Source organism: Schistocerca serialis, chromosome 6, assembly GCF_023864345.2.
Source record: "Schistocerca serialis cubense isolate TAMUIC-IGC-003099 chromosome 6, iqSchSeri2.2, whole genome shotgun sequence".
Lineage (NCBI taxonomy): Eukaryota > Metazoa > Arthropoda > Insecta > Orthoptera > Acrididae > Schistocerca > Schistocerca serialis.
Genome location: NC_064643.1, coordinates 401,419,741 through 401,438,182, shown reverse-complemented (window position 1 = coordinate 401,438,182; position 18,442 = coordinate 401,419,741). Strand labels below are relative to the sequence as shown.

The following is an 18,442-nucleotide window of genomic DNA, read 5'->3' as shown; positions in this document are numbered from 1 at the left end:
CAGTGCAAAACATACTTTTAGTTGACTGTTCCTCTTACAGCTAAATGACACTATGTTACTGTTGATACAATAACGAACTTTCACACGTGACGACGCACAGTTTTAGGGGGAAGAAGACAATGCATCATGACCAACACTAGAAAAATATAATTGTCATCACTGACTGGCTAACTTAGCATTGAAACTTCCTGGCAGATTAAAACTGTGTGCTGGACCGAAACTCGAACTGGGGACCTTTGCCTTTCGCAGGCAAGTGCACACTCCGCTGCAGAGTGAAAATCTCATTCTGGTAACATAGCATTGTTCATTACTTATTATCTTGGACCTACCTGTGTTATGATACATCGGGGTACAAAAACGACATTTACTGCTCGGAACTGTGGGGCCAAGGTTCTCTAAAAAGTTTACAGACTGTATCTCCACAATCAACAACTAAACAATAGCAATATCCATAGGATGTTTATCCAACGAAGTCACGTTTCCTGACACCTTTGCACAACAAAGCAAACTAAAAATAGTGCCTATTGACAAGATCTTTAATTGCTTTGTATCACTTATATGCACATATTCGTAATACACAAGTATAGCTTCGAAATGCACCAGATCTGATATGTTAGTTTAATAAACACTGCTCGGTCTGCTTATGCCAAAAACTATGATGAACAAGGTTCAACAGAGATCTCTGATCGTGAACAAAAATTCGATCTTTGCGCGACGATAAATAACACTCGAAACTATCTATATTATTTATTAAAATACGAAAAATTTTCTTCTATAACAGTACAAGAAACACATGAGTCACTTATTGGTACTCCTGATCTAACTAGCAGATTAAAATATACTATTGGTTGTATGGTCTTCATGTCAAAAACCAAAGTAAAAAGAGAAGTTCCCTAGACCATGACAAAACTTCAAATTTACTACCATATCTTAAACTAACCAAAAATTGTCTGATTTATTGTTTCGTTAATAGTACCAAACGCACATTGTACCACTGGTGAAATTTACAGGTTAAAGTGCACATTTCAGTGACAGAACTTTGATCTTTGTACTACATCTTACAGAAATTAAATTTTCTGTGTTATTTATCAAAATACGTAAATATTTGTTCTATATCTTCTTCTTCTTTTTCTTGCGTTACGGCCTCTGCAGGACCACTATATAAACCCATGTGCGTTACTCATTTGCAACACTCTTCTAAGTTAAAGGTTAAAGCACATAAATCAGTAAGTAAAGCTCAGTCTTTGTGACACACTTTCAGAAACACACACTTTACAGAAAACTATCTGTGTTATTTAGACAAATGCGTAATAAGTTTTTGTATCACAATAAACACATGTGTGGGTTGCTTATTGGTACTACTGAACTAACTTACGGGTTAGGGTACACTTGTTGAAGTCTGACTTTCTCTATCACCCAGCAGAGAGTACATGACACCGTGATGAAACAGTGAACAGAATGGTAGTTGTAACATGTGAATTTAATACACATTGGTTGACACAAGGCAAGTTGTTACACCATAATAACAAGTCCCTAAATTGTAAAAAAATTGCCCCGTACATCACCATGCATGTGACATGTGGTAGGTTGGTACTCTGTAACAACGAGCCCTTCAGTGAAATTGTAATGAAATGCCCATATGTCGCCATGCACTTGATGTGGAGAAGGTCGTTACACTGTATCAACAAGTCCCTCAACAAAGTTGTAATGCATTGGCTCATTTTATATTCGCTTACAGATAAGGGTAATTTTGGGCCGATGGGTTTACCTTATGAAAAAAGCAAAAGTGTTTTGGATAAAGGTGGGAACCCAATATAATATAGTTTTATAGAGATACAGACTAACAGGAGAGGTATCATGTTACAATGATTGATAAGCGTAATATAAACTTCTAACAAACTGCAACTCTTGTTTGTTACAAACTTTGATGCAATACCATCTTCTTACTGTGGATTTTTTGTTGTTTTGTTTCTATTCTTATTGCAACATTGCCACTAACTTTTTAAAAAAAGGAGAATAATATTTAAATTGTGTAAATTATGTTCTGTGTTTTTCTACGTTAATTCCTTGTTTGTTGTACTAAGATGCAGACATACAAATAGGATATTTCGCATATGCTGTAGTGGTCTGCATTTAAGAAGACGTGTGGTGGGACAATGTGCTGTAGGAAGTTGCAGTGCACAATATATCTGCACCAATATCGTCTTTCCACCTTATGTGACAGCAGAGTACACTTTTCGGTGTAGATTGAATATTTTGTATCGATATTCAAGTTGGTTTAGATATGAAGAGAATGTTTACCCATTGTGAAGTTTATAATGTGACATCTAAAGGAAACACAACAAGTATTATGTCATAAGCGGAAGTGATAAATGCCGGAAAACATATTTTTTTCGAGAAAGGATTAGCAGCAAAAAAACACAGACCCAATGTCTCACACATCCCAACGTTGCCAGATACTAGGGAAGCTGATGGCTACAGTACATGGTGTAGGGCACAGACAGAACACACTGGGAACGCCATAAATTATCACTCTGTGCCAAGGGCGTACCCAGGATCTGAACTGTGGGGGGGGGGGGGGGGTGGGGGGGGGAGGGGAAAAGGAGGGGACCGATGATCCAAAGGGGGGGGGAGGGGGCAGGTCATACTAGTCTCAGGAAACAAGGACTAGAGACAACATACAGCACTTCTTATTAAATAAAACAGTAAACCAGTGAAAAACTGCTTTTAATAAACATTTTAAATACAAGAATGCACTTGTACAATCCGAGAAAACATGCAGCATTTCTTACTAACTAAAACAGTAAACTAGTAAAAAACTGCGAATATCTTCTAGGGGGGGGGGGGGGGCAGCTGCCCCCCCCCCCCCCTGCTCTTCGCTGGGTACCCCCATGCTCTGTGCAAAGCGCATCATGTATTCATGTTGCTATTTACACAGCATTCTCAGACTAATGTGGAAAGTCACCTAAGAAACACACCTAAGTTGTTCTGCCTGAAGAAAGACAAACTTTTGTTCGATTGGACCCTCTCTGCTAGCTAGCGCACAACGCAAAACGCAATACAAGCAAGTTGCACTGAATGTGCAATTGAAAGGGAGAAATTAAAAACGAAGGCAACTGATTTTGCGGTTCAGTTGCAGAAAATTGGACTGGATGTTTGCCCATAGTAAATAGAAGTTTCTGTATGACTGATTAGTAACGAACTTTTAACTATATCGACCTTCCTAGAACGGGTGCACAAAAAGCGAGCTTCGGGCTTGTAGGAGTGACGTCAGAGAATGGTGGGCAGTCGGAGAGCGGCCCGGGACGAGCGGCGAGGCGGCCTCGTGTCTGGTCAGGAGGGCTGCGCGTATCTGCGGTGTATCGGGGACCGCCCCATGCATCACGGCCGCAGCGCCCACACCACGCCACAGCACGCCAGAACAAACGCCTTCCGCTTCCGAGGGCGCCGCCACCAGCCGCCAGCCGCGCTGCGGTCGCCGCGGCAGCTATCTGCGCTTCCGCGCCCGGCCGATAGAGAGCTCTGAGGGCGGCTTCCGGCAGCCGCTCCCGGAAGGCCACCCCCGACCGCTCTGCTGCGCTGTGTGGGGTTTGACGCGCTGCCGCCCTCGTGTTCGGTTATTAGGCGGGCGCTCTTCTTGAGTTACTGCCTTTCCCTGTCGGCCGTATCACCTGCGCGGCTCACACAGCGTCAGGGGAAGGGGAACGCCCTGCGTAAAGCACAGGCGTCGCCGGACCCTAGGCGCCGGACGCCCACAAAGCACGTTACATGCCTTTTTCGCCGCTCGCGTTTCGCTTCTATTTTCATCAAAGCATCAGAGGCCTAAAATAATTTTTAGCTGTGGATGAATTTTTGTTGCTTTGTATACAGGGTATATCAAAACACCTTGGGACAATCTATTGAGGCCCGTTTCGTTTCGTCAACAGGAAAAGATGTCACGCGAAATTTGTCCCAGATTAATTCCTAAATTAGTACTGAAATAATGTTGTTTAAGGCCGCGTTACCTGTTTGCTTCGCAGGCTTATCAGAACTGTTTACAGTGCGTCCAACTCATAGCGTCTCATGGGAAATGTTCCAAATACACCCGTTTTAATTCTAGTCCGAAAAAAAAAGAACTCAGTGTTCAGATAAAACAAACACAGATCACGTTATTATTTGATTTATTACTATAGCCCTGAGTTGGGCTTTGGCCTGAGTACACCATTTAGGTGTCAACACGTACATCGCTCAGCCGTTAACAGTTGCAAGGAATTGAATTTTGTAGCATAGAAATGAATATATTACATTGAAGTAATTAAACAATATTTTTCACTATCATAAAAAATGAAAAGATTCTTAATTTTGAAATACAGGAGTAATAATTAGGATTTTGTCTACAAAAAATGATTACAAACGGGCTTGTAAAGTCACTCTTCTTTGAGATTTATTACCACAAATTTTTTTAAAAAATTTGTTTGATGTTATGTCCTAACTATATTACAATGTAATAGTGCTCTCATTAAGTGACCCTCCTTTCTGGCATTGGATTTCTGCAGCTCGGCGAATCTACTCCTCTGCTACCCAATGTCTCGCTGCTGAGTTCGTCATAGTCTACATCTCAGAATTGAAATAGACTGCTCGTAACAGACCGTTCGCCAACGGCCTTGCCGCAGTGGTAACACCGGTTCCCGTCAGATCACCGAAGTTAAGCGCTGTCGGGCTGTGCTAGCACTTGGATGGGTGACCATCCGGTCTGCCGAGCGCTGTAATCAACCCCTTGTGAGGCAAACTGAGGAGCTACTTGATTGAGAAGTAGCGGCTCCGGTCTCAGAAACTGACATACGGCCGGGAGAGCGGTGCGCTGACCACATGCCCCTCCATATCCGCATCCAGTGACGCCTGTAGGCTGAGGATGACACGGCGGCCGGTCGGTACCTTTGGGCCTCCGTGGCCTGTACGGGAGGAGAGTCAATAGACCGTTCGGGAGTTGTCCCAGCAATGATACGATTCTACAATGGAGTCCGGTAAGCATTATCCGTCCTAGAATAATCTCATAAGGAGGAAAACGCTTTTGCGATGAGTAAAAATTCTTCCTGAAAAGTTCGGACCGTGCGCAGGCACCAGGGCTGCTGTCAAAGCCCGTCCGTCCAAATGTCTACTACGACGTGCAGCACGTCGGGATTCACATATGCTGTACCACTTAAAATAAAGAAATTGTAGTTACTACCTATTGATAATGAACATATTATTCAGAAACAACCACAATTATCGTTCGTATCGAACTTATAACAATTTTATCAAATCATGAAACTTGTAGAACTCCATATTGTACTAAATGGTTGACTTTCAACAATATTTTAACCTAGCTTCGGACAAATACTCAATAAATATCTACCCAATCAGAGAGCTAAGACCAGAGTCTCCAATTACATTTCATTAACTGCTTATTAGCAAAGCTGAAAGAGAAGCGCTGCTCGCCACTGAGCGCATAGCTTCTTTCTCGCAGAAACAACTCAAGGATTGTCCGCTACGTAGAATTTTTTAGTTAAGATGGTTAATGCATCTTCCCTGTATTCCCGTGGTCAAATTTCTAAATTGCTAACTGCAGTAAATATTATGAAACATCTAAGAAGTAACCCGTAAACGCTTATAAAGAAAGGTACCCCAAACTATTTATGAGAGGAATATTGTTCTCTACGTCCCTGGAACTTAGAACAAGCGAAGGTTAGGTGATTACTGTCCCAAACATCTAAATTGATAGAATCGCAAATGTATAAAATTTCCTAGTTTTAAGTGATACAAATGAGCAGGGAAGCTGCTGTGATTAAAACTCATCAGCGTAATCGTAGAGATATCTCTATGGTGTAAAGACATGTTATGAAACCAATGTAAGAGAGGTATGAGGGGTTGAACACAGCCATAACACTTTATTTACGTTTTTTTCCCACTTGATTCTTCAAAAATAATCGATTAATAGTAACTATACAATTTTTCAACATGTAACAGACGTATTCACATCAAGTAGCACACACAGAAAATGCCTTCCTTATTCAGCACATTAAAAAAGTTTCAGCTTTTTTCACAGTATTTTTCACTTTTTCACAGTAATTAACATTTCTTTATAGGCTAAAGCTACAGCATCAGCACTACCAGCAGTTTATAGCCGTCATCATCATCTTCTTCTTCAACATCATCTTGTATTTATGTCGTGGTCATTATTTTTATTATGTTCCCAAAGGTTTCGGTATATTTTGCGTATGCTATGGTTTTCCGGCTTTCGTTTCCAATACATGATAAATGGTCGCAGTAAGATGTTGCTTGGTGATATTTTATGTATGTTGCAGTATCCACAGGCACCCAGATTCCAACGTTGTTTGTTGTTCAAGGGTGTCTTAGTCTTTCTGGTCGTTTCAGTTTATCTACATTTGCAGGGATTTCCTGCAGTGACAGTCACTGACTGAGAAAATTGCACAGATCCAAACTACATCTTTCCAATAATGTACACTCCTGGAAATGGAAAAAAGAACACATTGACACCGGTGTGTCAGAACCACCATACTTGCTCCGGACACTGCGAGAGGGCTGTACAAGCAATGATCACACGCACGGCACAGCGGACACACCAGGAACCGCAGTGTTGGCCGTCGAATGGCGCCAGCTGCGCAGCATTTGTGCACCGCCGCCGTCAGTGTCAGCCAGTTTGCCGTGGCATACGGAGCTCCATCGCAGTCTTTAACACTGGTAGCATGCCGCGACAGCGTGGACGTGAACCGTATGTGCAGTTGACGGACTTTGAGCGAGGGCGTATAGTGGGCATGCGGGAGGCTGGGTGGACGTACCGCCGAATTGCTCGACACGTGGGGCGTGAGGTCTCCACAGTACATCGATGTTGTCGCCAGTGGTCGGCGGAAGGTGCACGTGCCCGTCGACCTGGGACCGGACCGCAGCGACGCACGGATGCACGCCAAGACCGTAGGATCCTACGCAGTGCCGTAGGGGACCGCACCGCCACTTCCCAGCAAATTAGGGACACTGTTGCTCCTGGGGTATCGGCGAGGACCATTCGCAACCGTCTCCATGAAGCTGGGCTACGCTCCCGCACACCGTTAGGCCGTCTTCCGCTCACGCCCCAACATCGTGCAGCCCGCCTCCAGTGGTGTCGCGACAGGCGTGAATGGAGGGACGAATGGAGACGTGTCGTCTTCAGCGATGAGAGTCGCTTCTGCCTTGGTGCCAATGATGGTCGTATGCGTGTTTGGCGCCGTGCAGGTGAGCGCCACAATCAGGACTGCATACGACCGAGGCACACAGGGCCAACACCCGGCATCATGGTGTGGGGAGCGATCTCCTACACTGGCCGTACACCACTGGTGATCGTCGAGGGGACACTGAATAGTGCACGGTACATCCTAACCGTCATCGAACCCCTTCGTTCTACCATTCCTAGACCGGCAAGGGAACTTGCTGTTCCAACAGGACAATGCACGTCCGCATGTATCCCGTGCCACCCAACGTGCTCTAGAAGGTGTAAGTCAACTACCCTGGCCAGCAAGATCTCCGGATCTGCCCCCCATTGAGCATGTTTGGGACTGGATGAAGCGTCATCTCACGCGGTCTGCACGTCCAGCACGAACGCTGGTCCAACTGAGGCGCCAGGTGGAAATGGCATGGCAAACCGTTCCACAGGACTACATCCAGCATCTCTACGATCGTCTCCATGGGAGAATAGCAGCCTGCATTGCTGCGAAAGGTGGATATACACTGTACTAGTGCCGACATTGTGCATGCTCTGTTGCCTGTGTCTATGTGCCTGTGGTTCTGTCAGTGTGATCATGTGATGTATCTGACCCCAGGAATGTGTCAATAAAGTTTCCCCTTCCTGGGACAATGAATTCACGGTGTTCTTATTTCAATTTCCAGGAGTGTATCAACATTTCCATATATAGACATAACACATTCGTCAGTCTGGTTGTGTATTTTGTGGAATTTTTCATTGGTAGGAAATTTGTCGTGGAAGATGGTGTGATTTGGATTTAATGTCCGACGTGTATGTTTATCGGGATGACGTTCATTTCAGTGGAGAATATTATTGTTCGATTCGTTTGTAGTGGGCTGTTGGTGTCAGGATATTGTAAACGTCTCTATTGGTAAGAAATTCTGGTTTATCCACTTTGCTATCATTTAACTAAACTCATGATTATACTGCCTGATGTGCTGATATACAATGTCTTCCTATTTAGTAAGTTGTTAACAGTGGTTGTAGTGGATATAAAAGATAAAAGAGAGAAAGGGCGATTGTAATGATGACATGAACGACGAAAATCGGAGAAGTCTTTGTTGTAGGCCCATTTTTAACAAGGTGAAGTGTGATCATGCAAAGATGATTAATCAGTTTCGTGCCTCAGCATTAACTTTGCAATAAAATGACGCTCATAAATCGTCAACGGGTCTCGTTATCAAGCAACTGAATATAGACAGGTCTGTTTTCTGGAACGTGCTATGAACATTTAAGACTGTGACAATGGCGGCCGATCCATTGGATCACAAATCGGCCAACAACGAAAATTTGCTGGTAAACATCATTAGATAAGGGCAAAGAGTAATTTAAATAACAGACGAATTAAGTAAATATTCATATTAGTTTAATTCAGCTTAACATCGTAAGACACCACATTTAATTCCAACTGTTCACTAAGACGGCTATTAGGTAAGAGAGTGCAACACAGTATTGAGACACTAGCAGTTGTTCCAAAAATCAGTTAGGAGCGAGGAAAAAATCGTACGACATATCTCTGAGATCGGGAAGGTGTGACGATGATAATAAATCGTGGAATTAGAAATCCTAGCTCGGTCTATCGCTGGCGTGTTACTTTCTGGCGTGTGTTCGACTACTACATTTTTGATTAGGCCCTGCTTTGGCTTCCTTACCTCTTTCTTTATACTTTTAGTTAAACGATCGCTGGCGTGTTACTTTCTGGCGTCTGTTCGACTACTACATTTTTGATTAGGCCCTGATTTTGCTTCCTTACCTCTTTCTTTATGTTTTTAATTAAAAGTGTTCTGGGCTTATGTCTCACGTTCACAGAATTAAGACCTTTTGCAAATGGTTGATACAGCGTGTCGAATTGTACTTTAAACACATTGCCACTCGATAAAAACCACAAAAAGACTCGTTGGATGTTGTGGACCAGTGGGTCCAGCATAAGCCTTGTACCATAGTCTACTTAGTATTGATGCGACTGTCGCCTTCACTGTTTTAACTACGTCTACTTCGCTGTTAAGAGTGAATTTTCAAAACGTGTCTTATTTAGTTTTTAAGGTTCAAATGGCTCTAAGCACTATGGGACGTAACATCTGAGGTCATCAGCCCCCTAGACTTAGAACTGCATAAACCTAAATAACCTAAGGACACGACACACATCCATGCCCGAGGCAGGATTCGAACCTGCGACCGTAGTAGCCGCGTGGTTCCGGACTGAATTTTAGTTTTTATCTCCAGTTGTAGGTTATCATCTGAGCTGGAACTGCATTAAGGCAGAGACCAAGTGATGTATGCGATGTGCCAGTTTTACACCGTCAATGTAGTGAGTACCGTTGGTAGCTTGTCCGATGTTTAAGAGAGCCGTGTAGTTTTGGCACCTCTCGCTGTTGTGGTATCTCTGAGAATTTGCGCCGACTTCGTGTGGTGTTCAGGCGGTGAGACAGTTCCACAGATGTCGTCTGCAAACGTCACGCAAGACATTTTGATGTCATGGACTTTAAGTAGTGTATATGTGATGCTATGTTAGCTACTAACCGTTCAACGTCGATAGCAGACATCACCACTGATAGCGGACACCCTTGTCTCACTGACTGACCAACGCAAAGTTTTCTTCAAAGTAGGTGAATAGTAAGCCACCCCTGAATTTACTTTCCGCAGCTGTGCTGATAACAGCTCAGCGTAAATGCTGGCGCTATAACGCTTCGCCCAGGTTTGCCCAGTGCCGGTACATCCCAAGGCTTTTACCGAAAAGATATTCCATCAACAGTTTGACCCCTAGCGTTGGTATTTTGAACTCAGCATTGAGGAGTGTGATAGACCTCAACTGCCCCATCCTCTTGACGTGTTCCTCATTGGATGCTACAACTATAATTCTTTCTTTTGGCTCCTTGCGTATGTGGTCAACATGCCATATGTCATTTGCCAATTCCAGTAGTAATAATTTGTCAAAAATGTTGAAAAAAGTCAGCGGAAACCCCGTAGGAAGCCGGAAATTTTCCTTTCTGTGCCTTGGAAGCTGATGTTTGGTTTCCTTGTCCACGATGAATTCTTGAAGAAAGATTATGCCTTCCAGTGTGAGGTTATTTCCTACCTTCAGTAAAATATCACGGAAGTAGATGTGTGCGTGAGGCATTATTTCGTGTAATGTAACAGTTGTCCGGATTCGTCAAAGACTTTGTCGATCATTTGCAGAGGGACACAGTTTCATCTACGGTCGTGTCTTTCGGTTTGGATCTAATAATGATGTCTTCCGGGTGGTGTCGTCTAATATTCGTAATTTTGGCTTTGTATTTTTTGATTTTGCAGTAGATGTCAGCATTAAGGATGTTTACACTTTGATACAATTCTCGAAGACACTGATGATAAAATTACACTACCTGTTTTTGCCGGAATTATTTTTGTCTTGAGTAGTTGGTAATAGTAAATCACAATTGTAGTTTTGCGTAACAGAACTAGTGGTGGTATATCAGTCCTTGCGGTGAAGGATCTGTTGCCATTTCCGCGGTATGGTCTCAAAAGTTCTTGATCGTTGAGAAGATTTACATTTAGCTTCCAGTATCATCTGCCACGATATACCGTCTGACGGTGCAAATTAATGCAACATTAGTAGGCAGTAATCGGAAACATTAATAAGCCCAGTGTCTCAGTTTGTGATTTTGGTAATAAGCTCAGAAATAGTTTCAAAAGTTTATAAGGGTGATTGCAGGCAAATTCAAGTAGCCTGCCAGAGACAGTGTCGCTAGACATGTTCTTTGTTTGATCTCCTCAAACCGAATAAACACAGCTTTTGCTCACCTACCTTAACTTCGTCATTCCGAGAAAGGCGCTTTTTAACTGGTAGTGAGCATTTCAAGAAGTGGTAACCCTGGGACCCACACATGTCTGTGCATTATTGCATTTTAGCGAATCGCTTCGATGGTTTTACTAACGTTTAACCAGCACGAGTGGCTGGTATTGTCAAAGCTTCACCCTCCATTGCTGTTGGTGATCTGGAGAAGAGCTCGCGGCCGCAGACTATATGTACCTGGCGCGCCAACGTCCGAGGGCTTCTCCGCGGTGATTTCCGGTGCGGTTCTCCTCTTGCTACCTGCGACGGTCGTTCGCTGCAGCACGGGAAGCCAGGATCCGTTTACCGTAAGGCTTCCTTCTTTCTTATTGAAGTTATTCCCGTGTTTTTGTATTTCTATAGCCTCTCCGAAGAAGCGGGTGTGATGGTGCTTCTCTACAGCCAGAACTTACAGTGCGTGCTCTGCCATGGCCGATTTTTCCACCTGCCACAACTTGCAATGTCGCTAATGTTCTTTGATCCTGGTGTAGATTGATCGTCCAGTCATTCCGACATAAACTTTTTAGCATGCGCATGGTATGCGGTATATTCCATACATTGCAAGAGGGCCCCTTTTCTCCTTTGCCGGTAGAAGACACTGATTGATCTTCTTTGTCGGTTTGAAAATCGTCTTTACGCCTTGTTTGCGCACTATACGGCCGTTTCTGTCCGTCACTCTGGGAATGTGTGGCAGAAAGGCCGTATCCGACATTTCTTTTTCTGATTTGTCGTTTTTCCGAGTGTTTGGCTCTGTTACACTTCTAATGTAGCTTGTGGAGTACCCATTGCTCTTCAGAACACTATCCAGGTGTTGCATATCGCGTCTGAGGTGCTGCAGCTCACATATTCGTGCTGATCGCGTTAAGAGCGTATTAATAATGGCTCTTTTATGGCTAGGGTGGTGCTTTGATAGATTGTGCAGGAATCGGTCCGTGTGTGTCGGTTTCGATACACGGTGTGTCCCGGGTTTTCGCCATTCGTTGTGACCGGCACATCTAGGAATGGTAGTTTCTTGTCCTTTTCTACTTCTATGGTAAATTTTATGTCGGCATGAAGGCTGTTCAAGTGTCTTAGGCAGTCACCGACCTGTTCTTCACCATGGCTCCACACAACGAAAGTATCATCGATGTATCTGTACCACACGTTAGGTTTACTAGGCACTTTCGTAAACAAAGAAACAATATCAAAACTGACAAGGATGCCGTTTGGTGCAAGTTTTCATTGAAATGTCCTGAGTCCTTTATGTATGTGTCAGTCTTCCCCAAGTGCGGCTAGAGCAGAGGGGCCAAGTGTTTTGCCAGTTTATAGGTCGGTGAGCCAGGACCGCTAACAGTCGGTCTTAGTGGAACGTTATTCTTTTGGCTCTTAGGTAATCCATAGAGCCGAGGTGGTAGAGCTTCTGTGTTGTGCAGGTTCCTCTGTATGTCCGCCGGGAGAGAAGACGCCTTGATTAACCAATTCGTATTCCGTGTGAAAGCCTTAACAATTTTGTATCAAGTGGTTCACTATTCGACAGCAGGAGGACGCAAAACGGCAGCAGCGCTCCCGCTAGCCTAGTCTTCACAGTCAGCAATGTTAATTTACGGCAAGTGCCCTGGGCCCGCAAGTGTTCCGTAGAGTTACAAAAGGTTGCCCGTCATAGGTTGTCAGTGTCCGGAATCTCTTAGTGTACAAAAATAAGAGGAATACATTTCTGGAAATCAGTACCGTACTCATGGCTTGAACGCCGTTATCTACATTGAGATGCAAACTTATCTTTTGCAGTATTCCGATGGCCAACTCCTGTACCTTACTCATCTCCTATCCCAATAGCAAATACTTCCTTTTTGTGTTCGATGATCTCGAAAAAGTATATGACCGTGTATGGCATTCCCGCCTCCATTTTAAGCTCCAGACTTATGCACATCCCATAAATTATATCCACCTCGTCGTATCCTTTCTCTCCAACCGCCAATCTTATATCATCAACAACTCCTGTATTTGCTATTACACTTGAGGTGTGCGCCAAGGATCTGTCTTCTCTCCTCTCCTATACACCGCCGATATGCCAAAGCACACTCCTCCTGATCATCTCCTTCAGTATGCCGATGACACCACCTTCCTCGCCCTTTACTCTGCTCTCCAGAAATCCAAACGACCCTTCAGTTCCATCAAAATCGGTTCACCTTCTGGTGCAACCAGTGTCTCCTTAAAATCAAACCTACCAAAATCCAGGCAATAATTATAGACCAAACCACCAGCAGCTTCCGCCCCCACGACCTTACCATTTACGACCGTCCAATCCAGCTAAATAACACACTAAAGTACCTCGGACTAACAGTTGATCACCGACTGATTTGGAAGCCCAGTTTACTAACCATTCAACAAAATGGTTAGTAAATCAATTGACTAAAACTACAAATCCGCCGAACATGGGGACTGCACACTTCCACGATCCTCCCCACCTATAAATCTCTGATCTGACCCATCCTCTGCTATGCAGATGTGGCCTGGGCTTCCGCTCCTGCCTTCTTTTATCACGTGCTGCAGATCCACGGACGCCCTGGCTTCCGCATAACCTTCCGGATACCGTTACCACACCCCACCCACATCCTCTAGCAACTTATAAAATTCCCCATCCTAATCTCGCATCTTGAACACCTCAGAGTATCCTATCCTACGTTACCCGTAAACTCGGCACTAACCATTCATCCCCCCCCCCCCCCCCCCGGCCCCTTAGCTTCCCCGCTCACTGCTCACTGCCCTGGTACTCTGCCGCGTCTCTACTAGTACATTACTCCAACACGCCACCTCCACATCCTCTTCCAAACAAACTTGAGTCGCTTTCCATTAACCAAACGTGAAATTCGTCCTGATATATCACACCCTTCAAACCATATTTAGGAGATCGTATCTGCTCTCCGCTTGTCGGGGTTCCTTTCCCCCCCCCCACTCCTCTTCACCCACTTCCTAAGTCGTGGTTCGGAACCGCATCCCTCTTCATTCTTCCCAAGTCCCTCTTCCAAACATCCATCCCCATAATCAGCCTCCTATGCACTAACAAGAATGCTACGTTCTTATGATACCCTTATCACTGGCAGTCATCATCCACTACTCACTTTACTAATCTATCTTTAACTTATGCAACTGCCAATCCGTTTTATATATTCGTGTGAATATATTCAGTTTCCATTCACCTGTATCTATATTCTAATTAATCAACAAATCATCCTCTTGTATTCAACTTATGAAACTGACAATCTGTCTTCCACTGTATAAAGGATCCATTTTTGACATCTGCCATGCCAAATTTTTATACTATGTTTTAAAATTTTTACTCTCATCTGGCTAATTTTTATACTTTTTTAAAAAATTTTTACTCTCATGTGGCTGACGATCGGCAAATTGTATCCGCTGACCGCCCACACCACGCCCATATGGGATGAGGAGGATGAAATAACACTAATGAAGAAAGAAATTATAATGTTGTCAGTGGCGGCTCGCGTGTGCACATTCTGGGTGTTAACAAATTTTTAGATTCAGAAGAATTAATAGCAACTGCTGTGTAACAGTTATGCTTATCAACAAGTTTATATAACTACAGTCCTTGTCAATAATAATAATAACAACAATAATATGCACAACTTATCTGACAACAGAAAGAAATTTCTGTGGAATTTTGTTGTTTTACGCATAATTAAGTACAGTTTATGGCAATAACGAAATACACTACTGGCCATTAAAATCGATGCACCAAGAAGAAATGCAGATGATAAATGGGTATTCATTGGACAAATATACTAGAACTGACATGTGATTACATTTTCACGCAATTTGGATGCACAGATCCTGAGAAATCAGTACCCAGAACAACCATCTCTGGCCGTAATAACGGCCTTGATACGCCTGAGCATTGAGTCAAACAGCACTTGGATGGCGTGAACAGGTACAGTTGCCCATGCAGCTTCAACACGATACCACAGTTCATCAAGAGTAATGACTGGCGTATTGTGACGAGCCAGTTGCTCGGCCACCATTGAGCAGACGTTTTCAATTGGTGAGAAATGTGGAGAATGTGCTGGTCAGGGCAGCAGTCGAACATTTTCTGTATCCAGAAAGGCCCGTACAGGACCTGCAACATGCTGAAATGTAGGGTTTCGCAGGGATCGAATGAAGGGTAGAGCTACGGGTCGAAACACATCTGAAATCTGACGCCCACTGTTCAAAGTGCCGTCAGTGATAAAAAGAGATGACCGAGACGTGTAACCAATGGCATCCCATACCATCACGCCGGGTGATACGCCAGTATAGCGATGACGAATACACGCTTCCAATGTGCGTTCACCGCGATGTCGCCAAACACGGATGCGACCATCATGATGCTGTAAACAGAACCTGGATTCATCCGGAAAAATGACGTTTTTCCATTCGTGCACCCAGGTTCGTCGTTGAGTACACCATCACAGGCGCTCCTGTCTGTGATGCAGCGTCAAGGGTAACCGCAGCCATCGTCTCTGAGCTGATAGTCCATGCTGCTGCAAACGTCGTCGAACTGTTCGTGCAGATGGTTGTTGTCTTGCAAACGTCCCCATCTGTTGACTCAGGGACCGAGACGTGGCTGCACGATCCGTTACAGCCATGCGGATAAGATGCCTGTCATCTCGACTGCTAGTGATGCGAGACCGTTGGGACCCAGCACGGCGTTCCGTATTACCCTCCTGAACAAACCGACTCCATCTTCTGTTAACAGTCATTGGATCTCGACCAACGCGAACAGCAATGTCGCGATACGATAAACCGCAACCGCGATAGGCTACAACCCGACCTTTATCAAAGACAGAAACGTGATGGTACGCATTTCTCCTCCTTACACGAGGCATCACAACAACGTTTCACCAGGCAACGCCTCTCAAGTGCTGTTTGGGTATGAGCAATCGGTTGGAAACTTTCCTCGTGTCAGCACGTTGTACGTGCCGCCACCGGCGCCAACCTTGTGTGAATGCTCTGAAAAGCTAATCATTTGCATATCACAGCATCTTCTTCCTGTCAGTTAAATTTCGCGTCTGTAGAACGTCATCTTCGTGGTGCAGCAATTTTAATGGCCAGTAGTGTAAGATCTAAGCTTTCACAACTCTCCATTTCACATTTTTGTGTAAGTGGGAGTTTTCGTGCTTTCCCATTTTTTTGGACAGATGTACAACATCGCTGACAGATGTACTTGTATTAGTTTACGGATTTACTTCCGGATTTAAATAAGATATTCTTGCACTCCACCAACACAACTAACTGTACACTTCCTTCTTAAACGTTCGCTTGTAGTCGTGCTTGTTTGATTTCGTCACTCTCTGAACCGAAGGATCCATTATTGGAGGCCCCAGTTGCTTTGCGGCTAACTTTTCCTGGTAACTTACTTTTCTGTTACCAGAATGAAATTTTCATTCCGCAGCGGAGTGTGCGCTGATATGAAACTTCATGGTAGACTAAAGCTGTATGCCGGGCCGAGACTCGAAATCGGGACCATTTCCTTTCGGAGGCACGTGCTCGACGGATTGAACTACTCAAGTACAACAGACGGCGCATCCTCAGAACTTTACTTCTCTGTTAGCATTTATAATAGATTCAACATAGTTCTTGTTGATACTGCACACAAAAGCCGATTCCCACAAAGTAAACAGAAATGATTAAACTCGAGTAGTAATGTCTACCAAAATGGTCACTTGACTAGAATACAAATGAGGCGCTGGATTCATAAGGGCCTAAAGCACACCGCCGTCGGTCCCAAACTTAAGTGAATAGCAGAGAAACCAGTGATAACAGATTTTCGAGAATCTTCAATTATACAATGTGGGCCTATAGCACAGATAAACTTGACTCACCATAAGATCAACAAATTTCATGCATGAATAGGTGCTACAATCTCACAATCTACGGTGAGGTTCTTTAGGCTCTCATGATTCTCAGCGCCTCAAATGGATTACTGTATGATGCAGTTCATAACTTAATATGCTATAACTCATTCAGAAACCCACAAAATATGTCTACTGTCAGTAAAATATTAACAGTTACTGACGTCTGATCTAATTTAACTGCAGTATAAATATAGTGAGTGAACTAGCATATTTGACAAAGGGGAGCCACAATGCTGGGATCACAGATTTACTTCTAACTTTGTACGCCTTTAGTAGGCAATTAAAACAACATAATATGCAAGTAGTAAAGTGTACTACTCAAGCAATTCCGCGAAATTCGCAAGACAAGTTTTTTCCGTCTATTATGTGGCTTATGTATCTGGACGTACGTTCTGTATGTTACAGTACTTGGTGGTCAAGTGGTTAACATTCGAGCAAGGGAAAACACACGTATGTTAAACGACAGTTTGACTTCAGCTCGATCTTAATTACTAACCAATTGTTTTATCACTGGTCATATTATTTAATTTGTATGAGATTTGCGAGATAACATAATGAAAAAAACCACGTGCATTTGCAGGAAGTTTCAGTTTACGTTTTCCATGTCTGTATGACAAATATCATGCTGCAGATCAATCAAAACAAATACATTTTCCATGCTTGTATGACAAATACCATCTTGCAACATGTTATGTTGTACATTACTCTTGTGGTCTGGCGCATTATGATTTACTATATTACTGATGGCGAGTAACGTCATTCGCATCATTATTTATCGAGGTTTGATTTGGCCTTTGCAAGTCTGTCTCTTGTCCTTGAAAATTTAATTACAAATAATAAACAGTCAAATAATGTACGAAATTCACTGCAACTTCATGAAAGTGCACTTGTTTTCTTTAATACATTACCACTCAATTATCGTATAAATTAAATAACGTGAGCAGAGATGAAAAATATTTAGATTAAATAAGTGAGTCATACAGGGATTAGAACCGCCGCCTCGTCCACCACCTGCCTGCAGAGCGCGAACACTAACCGCTGCGACTTTTTTTTCCTCATTGTGCTCGTTATTGTTCCGCTGAATTTGTTCCGCGCGGACGTCCCCCGACACACGTTGAAGTTCGTTGTTGATCGATTCTCTCAGTTTTTTTTTTTTTTTTTTTATTACAGAGGGCAGCTAACCGTCTGACCCAAAACTCTGAGCTACCGTGGCGGTTACATCTACATCTACATCTACATCTATACTCCGCGAGCCACCTTACGGTGTGTGGCGGAGGGTACTTATTGTACCACTATCTGATCCCCCCTTCCCTGTTCCATTCACGAATTGTGCGTGGGAAGAACGACTGCTTGTAAGTCTCCGTATTTGCTCTAATTTCTCGGATCTTTTCGTTGTGATCATTACGCGAGATATATGTGGGCGGTAGTAATATGTTGCCCATCTCTTCCCGGAATGTGCTCTCTCGTAATTTCGATAATAAACCTCTC

At 43.6% G+C, this 18,442-nt stretch overlaps 1 pseudogene; it reads left to right on the top strand.

Annotated features, from left to right (window-relative positions):
* Window positions 1–4,633: 4,633 nt before the first annotated feature.
* On the top strand, window positions 4,634–4,751 carry LOC126485829 (5S ribosomal RNA; annotated as a pseudogene).
* Window positions 4,752–18,442: the final 13,691 nt, after the last annotated feature.